This window comes from Canis aureus, chromosome 9 (genome assembly GCF_053574225.1).
Source record: "Canis aureus isolate CA01 chromosome 9, VMU_Caureus_v.1.0, whole genome shotgun sequence".
In the NCBI taxonomy this organism is placed as follows: Eukaryota; Metazoa; Chordata; class Mammalia; order Carnivora; family Canidae; genus Canis; species Canis aureus.
Window position 1 is genome coordinate 60,183,742 of NC_135619.1, and position 10,730 is coordinate 60,194,471.

General features: G+C 35.4%; 1 pseudogene; it reads right to left on the reverse strand.

Annotated features, from left to right (window-relative positions):
• Window positions 1–5,486: 5,486 nt before the first annotated feature.
• LOC144319948 (elongation factor 1-gamma pseudogene) lies at window positions 5,487–6,921 on the reverse strand (annotated as a pseudogene).
• Between the last annotated feature and the right edge of the window lie 3,809 nt (window positions 6,922–10,730).

Sequence of the window (10,730 nt, forward strand, 5' to 3'; positions counted from 1 at the left end):
CTCTATATTGCAACACTTAAAGTAGAGAAGATTATTATCATATCCCCCTCAAATACAATGACTTTTTTTTAAGGCAAACATGCTTTTTTTTCATTTTCTTGACATGATATAGTTTTTGGTCTTTCATCTACATCTCCCATTTCTTATCAGATAATATTGCTTGAATTTTTAAGATATACTATTAAGTCTGTATATCGAATCCTGAATATTTATAGGATAAGCTGACCAACAAGAAAGATATGGGGATTATCAGTCATTTTGTCATATAAGCTATATTATATGAGCCCACTCTAGTTTTATGGTAACCTTTAACACTCATGATCTCAAAGGTTCAAATAAATTATGCCATCAAAGAAAAGCTATACTCCTTCTTTAGACATGATTCTATCTTGCACCTGATGAATTATCCTGGAGGTCTTATGTGGGGCTTTATAAAATTTATTTTTATTATATATATAAAATATTATATATTTTTATTTGTATCATATATTATATATGAATTATATATATTATATAATATATTATATATTATATATGTATTATATGTGTGTATATATATATATATATATATATATATATATACACACACATATATATAGTGAGTTTATCACAACATGTACCAACCTTTCATCTTGAGGTTCATGGCATTGACATAGTTTGACAAATTCTCATTAAAGCAAATGGCAAAAGTATAATTACAGTCAGGACTGGTCTGATGAAAGAGTTGTATGATATAATGAACTTTCCCTTAAAATTGATGTTGATCACTACTTAATCAGCACTTTCTGGAATGTCTATTCAAACATAAACATTCCTGTAGCTGTTCTGTTATACAGACCTTATATTATCTTGCACATCCATGAGATTAGTCTGTGAAAAATACTAAATTATATTATTTAGGGGAAAAAAAGTACTTTATAATTATGAGATTCCTTTGCTCTACGCTTCTAACATACTTTAAAAAAAGCAATGAATTAAACTGGGGTATTGTAATCCTAGTAAACCCTTGCTAGTTCCCTCTGTCTGTGGTGTCTTTTATTAATTTTTTATAAATAGTCTTATAAAATTTGTCTTCATAATATCTCTCAAGGAATTAATATCAGGGTCTTTGGCACAAAGTGTAACATCCAACTAGTTCCTGTCTTTCCAAAATCACTAATACACCTGCATCTCTTCACCTAATAGCTCTCTAGTTTCCACTGTCACTAAAAGATCAACAGAGATACAGGATTAAATCTGCAAAATCTCCCTACACTCTGAATTGTCCTTTGAATTCACTCAGAGATTTAAATTTATTCAGAGCATTTGGTTGCCCTTTTGTAACTTCTTCACATATATTTTAGCATATTCTTCCTAATAGTTATTTTAGCACAATAGTAACACTCCAAATATACTTAATGAATGAGTGCATAAAATCATTACATTAACTAATTTAAATTTTTTTAGAATCTCTCAAAAATGGATATGAAATTTGTTGTTAAATTAATGAGAAAAATATAAAATATTAATGGAAGCTTTTATGTTATCATCTGAAATATCCCTATCCTTTATTCACGGTTTTAAACATATTTCACTATTTTTATAATCTTTTATAGTTATTCATTGTAAGAAATGAAAAGTTTAGCACAAAAAACACTACTAGATTTTTTTTGAACAAGAGTCTATTTGACAAGGAGTTCAATTTCACTTCAAATCTTAAAAAAAATCAGATGAAATTGAAGACTCAGTACATAGAAGTTACTTATTGGAAAAAATATATTATTTATAAAAAAATAAGCTGTAATTCTTCAAATTTTTTCGATATTTACCATAACCAATATTTACCATTTACCATAATACTTTTGCTTTATTTTTGATACTAAATGTTTATATAGGTGAACATTTTAAAAAGTAGTCTCCAATTACCATAACAGATTTTTCTTTCTTTTTTTTTTTTTTCATAACGGATTTTTCCATCACCTCCAAGGGAAAGCCACACATTTATTGCCCTCATTCTTTAAAACAGTCATGTCCCATGACAATGGGAGATTTCAAATAGTTCATGAATTTTCTCTGCCATAAGCCCAGGTCTTGGCACACAATAGGTGTTCAATAAATGTTAACAGAATGATCAATGAATATATTCACACAAAACAATTCCAAACTTTGAAGAGTGATGTTTTTGAGCAGTTTTTCCTCTGTAAGCAATTGTATTAAATTCTGAACCACAGTCACAATGAATTCCTCACACAATTCACCATGAATTCTGAAAGCAAGCTCCAAAATCTTCATAGTGTCAAAAGGAGTTTGACATAAATCATATGAAGCAGATCATATTGGAATAAACTTCAAATAATATTTCCTAAGCTTGTATTACTAATAACTGTGAACGCACGTACTGGCACTGCCTAAGGACCCTGATACAACAAATTTACCAAGTAGTCGAACTCACTATTCTCTCAGTATTTACTCATAATATATTTATATAATTTATAACATATACAATATAATGTAATTTATATTATTTATATTTACATATAGCCACTTAGTATTACAGTACAATAAATATTATAGCAAAATAGCCATATTGCAAAGAAAATAAAGAGAAATAAATACAGATAAAATAAAATAAAGAGAAATCAATAAAAAGAAAGAAAAGTAAGGGAAAAGAGAAAGGGCAGGAGCAGGAAGGCCAGGAGAGAGAGGAGAATGGAAACGTAGAGGAGAGAAAGGGAGAGGAAAGAAATAGTTAACACAGTCAAGGTTTCTCAGTGGTTTTCTTACAGAATGGAGACATCATTCAAAATCTCCAAGTAAGAACCCACAGAAGTTCTGTATTTCCACTAAGACTTGTATGTCCCATTCCCCAAAAAATAACCCTCAATTACAGCAAGTGACATTTAGATCATTTCAATAGAAGACACTGAAATGCATAACAGCTTGAGCTATCTTTTTCTTTAGAGGTTTTAAGAACAGACTGACATTTTGCAGCATTTGATATGCATTTTTCCCCAAATAAAAGAGCATAAATTAGATGAATGCACACATGTTTCTGTCCAGTCTGTGAACAAATATATTGTAATTGATATTTGAGACTGTATCTCATTTAAACACACACACACACACATTTTCTCTAGTCATCTAGTATTAAGATTATATCCAGCTTCATATAACAAAAAATTCAAATAACAAATAAGACTTTGAAAAAAGCACTCCAACCAATCTATGAGAACATTATTGTTAGAGACCTAAACTCTGTTTCTTTTTTCTGTCAAATCATTATTAGCCAATTCCTTACATATTCAACATCATGTCAAGGTTCAAGATACTTACTGAAGCTCCGGCCACCAGGTGTGCATTCTAGGAAGGAGGAAGAAAGGTGATGATGGGATGAGGATAGTGTCTGCTACTTACTTTATTTTTCATTTGAAGTAAAATTTACAGGAAATGAAATGCATGAATACAAAATGTGCAATTTGATGAGTTTTGAAACATGCATACATGAAACCATGGCTTTCATCAGGAAATAGATTATTTCTACCACTCTAGAGAATTCCCTCATGCCTGATTCCTATCAAGCTCTACTCTAGCTAGAAAACACTCTATTTCTTACTCTATGAGTTCATTTTATCTGTTTTTTATTCATTTGTTTTTGTTTTGTTTTTGTTTTTGGTCACATAGCAGGCATAATATTTTTAGTACTTCCTCATGTTGCATTCATCATTAATTCTTTGCTTTTTATTTTTTTAAGATGATATTTATTTATTTGAGAGACAGAATGTGTACCAGTAGAGTCAGGGGCAGGAGAGGAGGGAGTGGGAGAAGCAGACTCCCCAATGAGCAGGGAGCCCAATGCAGGGCTCGAATCTCAGGACCCCGAGATCACGACTTGAGCCAAAGGCAGGCACTTAAAGGACTGAGCCACCCAGGGTCCCCAGTTCTCTGCATTTTAAATTGCCAAGTAGTTTCCCACTATGTAAGCATATCAAATGTTAATCTAGTCTTCTGTTAATGGATGTTTGGATTGTTTCCAGTTTGGGGCTATTATGAAGAAAGTTGCTGCAAACATTCTTGAACAAATGCTTTTGTGGATATTTGGATAAATAGCTAAATATTTGGGTAAACTTCATTTGGGAGTGAAATCGCTAATCATAGTATGCTTAATTTTATAAAAACTGCCAGAATTTTCCCAAGTGGTAGCATTTTTTTTTTTTTTTTTTTACTTCAACCAACAATATTCCAATGGTTCACATCTTTGCTAATGTTTGGTTTGGCAGGTTTTAAAATTTTACACTTTCTAGTGTATCACAATGTGATTTTAATCTGCATTTTTCTGATTATGAGTGATAGGTAATATATTTCATGTGATTGTTGGCCATCTGTACATGTTCTGTGAAGTGTTATTTAGTCTTGACTTTTTACAAATGAGCTATTTGTCTATTTACTTATGGATTTGTTGTAGCTATTTATGTATTCTAGATGCAAGTCCTTTGTTAGATATAAGCATTTTTTTAAGATTTTATTTATTTATTCATGAGACACAGAGAGAGAGAGAGAGAGGCAGAGACACAGGCAAAAGGAGAAGCAGGCTTCTTGCAGGGAGCCTGATGTGGGACTTGATCCTGGATCCTGGGATCTGGCCCTGAGCCAAAGGCAGATGCTCAACTGCTGAGCCACCCAGGCGTCCCAGATATAAACATTTCAAGTGTATTTTCAAGCCTTTGGCTTCTTTTTTCATTTCCTTAATGATGTCTTTTAATTTTAATGACGTTCAGGTTGTTTTTTGTGAGGCTAGTGTGTTTATTGTTAAACAATCTTTGCTTGCCACAAATTTGCAAAATCATCATCCTGTGTTTTCTATTACAAGCTCTAAGATCTTTTCATTTCCCTGCTTTAAAATTAGTCAGGATGCCTGGGTGTATGGTTCAGTTGGTTAAGTGTTTGCCTTTGGCTCAGATCATGATCTCAAGATCCTGGGACTGAATTCCACATAGGGTTCCTTGCTCATTGGGGAGTCTGCTTCTCTCTCTACATGCCTCTCCCTTTGCCTGTGTTCTCTCTCTGACAAATAAATAAAATCTTTAAAAAATTTTTAAATAAAATTAATTTGTAAAGTTTTGAAAAAGAAAATCCTAGCCTACTGAGATTTGCATTGGGATTTATTTGAATCTAGATATCAATTTGAAGAGTATTGAATTTTCCAACCTACAAACATGGTGTATTTCTCCATTTTTAAGATTGTCTCTTAAACTTCTTTTGACAATGTGTGTGTGTGTATAATTTTTCAGTGTACAGAAATCCTGCATACATTTTGTCAAATGTATTGATATTAATGAGGAATATGATCTTACAGTTTCCTTTTCTTTTAAATGTTAGAAATATATCTTCTGTGTATTTGAAAGAGTTTGTGTAAGATCATTATTACTTTTCTTTTTTTTTCTTTTTTTTTTTTTTTAAGGGTTCAATGTTCAGTTTCCTTTAATGACCCCCATCTCTCTGAAGGGCAGGTACAGGCAACTAGGCGATGATGACAAGAGATGTTTACTTGAAGATCTTGCCCTGATTGAAGGTTTTGCCCACATGCTGGAAGGCCCCCTCCCAGGAAAAGTACTCTCGAACCAGCATCTGGGTCTCCTCGCTGCCAGGATCCAGTTTCCGCCACGTATAGGACTCGTAGTCCACCTGCCAATCTGGACTCAGCGGAAAGGCAAGCTCCTGGCCTAGGAAGACCCAGACTCCAGAAATGGAGCTGCTGTTGTTGGATCCAAAGAAGATGACACTGGCAAAGGCATTCTTCCTCAGCTTGTCCAACCGTTGGAACATTCCAATGATGAGGTTACAACTCATAAAGGTCTGAGTGAGCTCCTCAGGGAAGCGGTACTCAGCGTACCACAGGGACCAGCCATCCTTATCGAAGTGCTCCCAGAAATACGGCAGTGCCACAGTGAGAGTGTCCTCATTGGAGTACTTGTGCTTAAATTCTTCCAACACAAAGGTACTCTTGGGCAGGTGAGCAAAGGGATCTTTGGCCTTTGGCTCAGCAGCCAGTGCCTGCTCACATTCATCCATTTCCTCCTCAGGAGCAGGGGCCCCTCCTCAGGAGCAGGGGCAGCAGCCTTCTTCTCCTCTTTCCGCTCAGCCTGGGGCTTCTGCTTCTCTTCCCGAGAACCCTTCTCTTTCCGTGGGGTGTCTTTTTTAGGTTGGCTCTCTGCAAACCTTTTAGCATCAAACTGGGCCATCTTCTCACAGAGTTTCACCTCCCCCAAGACAGCCCAGAACTGGGGCTGGTTAATGCAGGTAAGGAACCAGCGGTTGGTATTGGGGAAGGCCTGGTGGAAAGAAGGCTCCAGGACCTGTTTATAGAGCCACAACAGGGTGCAGACAACTGTGATGTCAGCCAGTGTCACACGTTCGCCCACCAGAAAAGTCCTCGTCTTCAAATGAGTATCCAGGAGCCCCAGAATTCGCCTCACTTCCTCCTTTGCATTCTCTGTGGCCTGCTTGTTGTGGTGCATGATGCCCAAGGTAGGAAACACCCAGGTACTGGCTGGGGGCACTATGTCGCTATCAGCAAAGCTCACCCACTGCACCACCTGGGCTGCTGCCTCTGGAGTATTTCCCCACAGCTCCTCATTGCTCACATAGTAGGCAATGGCACTGCTCTCAAACACACAGAATCCATCATCACCCTCAAATGCTGGAACCTGGCTGGCAGGAAATTTATGGAGAAATTCAGGGGTGCGGTTGGTTTGGCCAAAGTGGAAGTGGGGTGGTGCGGAGAGCACGCGGACCTGAGCCCCGCTGTAATGAGCAAATGAGAGCCTTGAAGGCCCTCCAGTTTTCAGGATATGTGTACAGGGTCCCGGCCGCCCTGGTGATTCCGCAGAGAAAGCCATTATTACTTTTCTTTAAATGTTTGATAAAATTTCCCACTGAAGCCATTTGGGCCTAGAGTTTTTTTTTTTTTTTTTTTCTGGAAGGTTTTATTATAAATTCAATTTATTTAATAACTATAAGGATACTTAAATTTTCTACTTTTGTCTTCATCAGTTGAGTAGGTTTTAATTATCAAGAGTTTGCTTATTTCATCCATGCTGTTGGGTTAACTGCCATAAAGTTGTTTATAATATTTTTTATCCTGTAGTGATCTCTTCCCTTCTCTCCGTCTTCCTCTTGTGCTCCTTCTTGCTCTCCTATCTGTCTTAGTGGAGCTTAATAATTCCACTAACCTGTTTTTTAAAATATCTTACCTCGATCATTTGTATTTTTTTCTATTTTATCAATTTTCCATTTCCATTATGGTACACAAATTTTCCTGCTTCTTCATATCACTAGGGGTTTTTTATTTTGTACTGGACATTCTGGGTGTTTGGTTTTTGCTGCTAATCTTCAAAAGATGTTATCTATTGTTTTTATAGGCCGATTAATTACTGAGAGACCCCTTTGATCCTTCATTCTTTGTTAGGGCTGGTCTAGTCCATCTCAGTTTTGTCCTTAGTCCCAGGGAGTATCTTTTATTTTAGAGAATATGGCGGTCATCTCTTTTTCTCTCAAGGGTAAAGGTCCTGCTTTATCTGTTGCTCACTGCTTTAGAAAAGCTGTGTGACACATTGTTTATATATCAGTTTGTGGTAAGTGGGTTTTACAGTAGCAAAAGGGCAAGTCAAGTATCAATTACTCAGTCATGGGTAGAAAGGAAACCTTGGTGAGACCTCTTTTTAAGAGTTTTACCAGAAATCCCACCCATATTTGTGCTCAGATGTCGCTGACCACACCCACCCAAGAAAGGAATGGAAAACACCATGTTAGTTAGGCTTTTGGTCACCTCCAGCAACATAAAAGTCTGTTCCTAAAGAAAGGGAGACTGAATGTTAGATAGCTAACTAGCTCTGAGTATAAATCATTTACTTCCTTCAGGGTGTTTTATAACTGTAAATGACAATTGTCAATGATAATTATAAATGACAACAATGAGTATTGAATTGATCATGCCCAGAATGTTTGTAAGATCATGTCACTGAGAATAAACAAATCTATAGAGAGTAAAGAATTTTCATCTGATTTTTTTTTTAACCTAAAGGTCCTAACATAATACCTTGCATGTGCCTTAAAACATATTTTTTACTAACTTGATCCAAGCACTGACTGACTTCTATACAATTTTCTAAATCATGGTGTGAGTTGGTATTCTCAAGTGAAATGTAAAGCAATAAAGAAACAAAGGGAACAGAAATAAACCATTTTTCCTTTTCGATGGCATTCGAATTTAAACTTGAGATTTAAAAAAAAAAAATCTTCCTTGAAAGTAGCAGAGAAAACTAATCCAGAGTAATTTTGCAATTCATAGAATATTATGCAGTTAATAGGTGCTCTTGAGGAATCTACTTATTCCATAAATGCTTGTGATAGCTTTTCCCAGCTCCACACCAAAGGAACAAGAGCTGGTCATCATATTTCCTGTGTATAACCTTGAACTTTCCTTTTCAAGGAAAGGGTAACACTACTGAGCTTGGCCAATCATATTTTTTCATGCAAGTAGGTCTTAAATGAGGTTCAGGAATGGGAGGCCTATCTGGCTGCTTAATATCAGGGGCTTTCCTGTAGTCACATCCACAGAAAGGTGATAAAAGTGGTCATCAATAAGAGAAAACAAATCAGATATAAAAAGCTGATCATAGCTCAGATTTACCTCAAATTTAATTTTATATATCCTGTCCTAAGATTGTGTAAAAAAAAGACCATATGTTCTAATATGTTTTCCCCTTTTTAGCATAAACTATCTGAATCAGTTTGTTCTTGCAACAGAATGGTTTTTGATTGAGCTCTAATACATTTTCCCTTTTTAGCATAAACTACCTGAATCAGTTTGTTCTTGCAACAAAATGCTTTTGATTGAACAAAATGCTCAATAATCTATCTGTATCTAATTTTAGATGAAATTGAATTAAAATGAGATGATATGTATTTTCTTTCTTGATTAGTTGTGTGTAAGTTTTCCATGATTTAATACAGGTAATGACATTCAATTTTTATAAAACTATTTATGGAATCCAGTTATGATGAACAAGTAGTAATCCCTATGTGTAGTGCACTAAAGGACATCCTGCTATAAGAATTACTTTCAAAAAGTATTGCTTTCTTAGCCCTTGTTAAAGTAAAAAAAAATGAATTTGGAGTTAGATGATCTGGCTTTACTCCTACTGACCATATCTGTTACCATGAGAAAATAACAAAAAGACTGAGAATTGGTTTTATCAAATAAAATACCAGCTATTACCACCTCATATGGTTGATGTAAAAGTCATACAAGGTAATATATAACATGTGAAGTCATTTGCACAAAAGAAAAATACTTTTGATTGATTGGGTGTGTGTTATGGTGGCAGGCCCCGAGTTTTTCAATTTACATACATGTAATCTTAGCTTCATAATAATTCCTCCCTGAATACAAGGAAAGAATAAATCTAATATAGTTGGGTTTACGCTGCCTTAGATGTTTTTGTAATTTATTCTTGCAAAGAAAGTTGGTATTAATATATCCACAACAAGAATGTTATACATTTTGACTATCTACTCTGGGGGGAAAAATCTATGATATCATAATGAACTATAATTGTAAGTAATCCTTCTGAATAGTCTTAGAAAACTGCCTGCAATTACATGAAAGAGCATAAGGCATCCTGGGGCCTTTTACCAGCTGTTTCCCGTCATCATGTCAGTCCTTGGAATTAGAAAATTTTAGATTCAAATGGGTTTGATCAGGCAAGGACATCGTGAAACAAATGAAGACTTTGATAGACTTCTCCAGTGGCGACATGATGAATTTCATTCTTGCTATAGGATCTTATCCAATTATATTCCAGACAAGCTGTGACAGGTGGACTCAGCATCCTGTGCTACAGGCTGATGAATATCTGCCAGCATAACGTCTTTCCCAAATTTATTTTACCATAAATATCAACTAGGAAAAAGCAATATTTTTCCCAAAGTAATGGAACATATTCACATAAGGTATACTTCCAACTTTGCAGGATGAGGCAAAATACTAACGAAATAATCTCATTTCCTTCATGTTTTGAAAACAATGAGAAAGCAGCTTGATGGGACTGTATAAGGCAAAGTATTGGCCAACACATATAAGTGTGAAGACTTCTGATCATTTCCCACCAACCTCACACATGTGAATTCACACACCCTTCCAAATGACTGAGATTACTAAAATGAATATGTAGATCAAGTCTCATTTCATCCCTTGAATCACGTCAGGCCATACTTTCAACACTGCCTCTTGGATCAAATTCTAAAGAGAAAATACCTAATGCCATAGATCCTCTAGTACTACTTCTGTTAGAATTAAACATGAAGATTGCAAAGTGTTAGAGAGACATGAGTTCAGATTATTTTTTTAATTGATTTTACAAAGTGATTTTACTTTCTTAGTTTTATTTAGCTGCTCTGTTATAATGTATATTCTCAGTTCAACAGCAAAAAGAGTCATATAATGTTTAATGTTAAAGAACAGAGAGATGCCTGAGTGGTTTAGTTGGTTGCGACACTGACTCTTGGTTCTGGCTTGGGTCTTGGTCTCCGGGTCCTGGGATTGAACCTCCTGTTGGGCCCCACACTCACCAGTCAGCTTGAGGATATTGTCTCTCTCTCTTCCACTCCTCACCCGCTTTCTAAATATTTTTTAAAAATTGTTTCAGCCTCTTTTATGGTGCTTGTAAAGCAGCTTCTGTGCAATACACGTG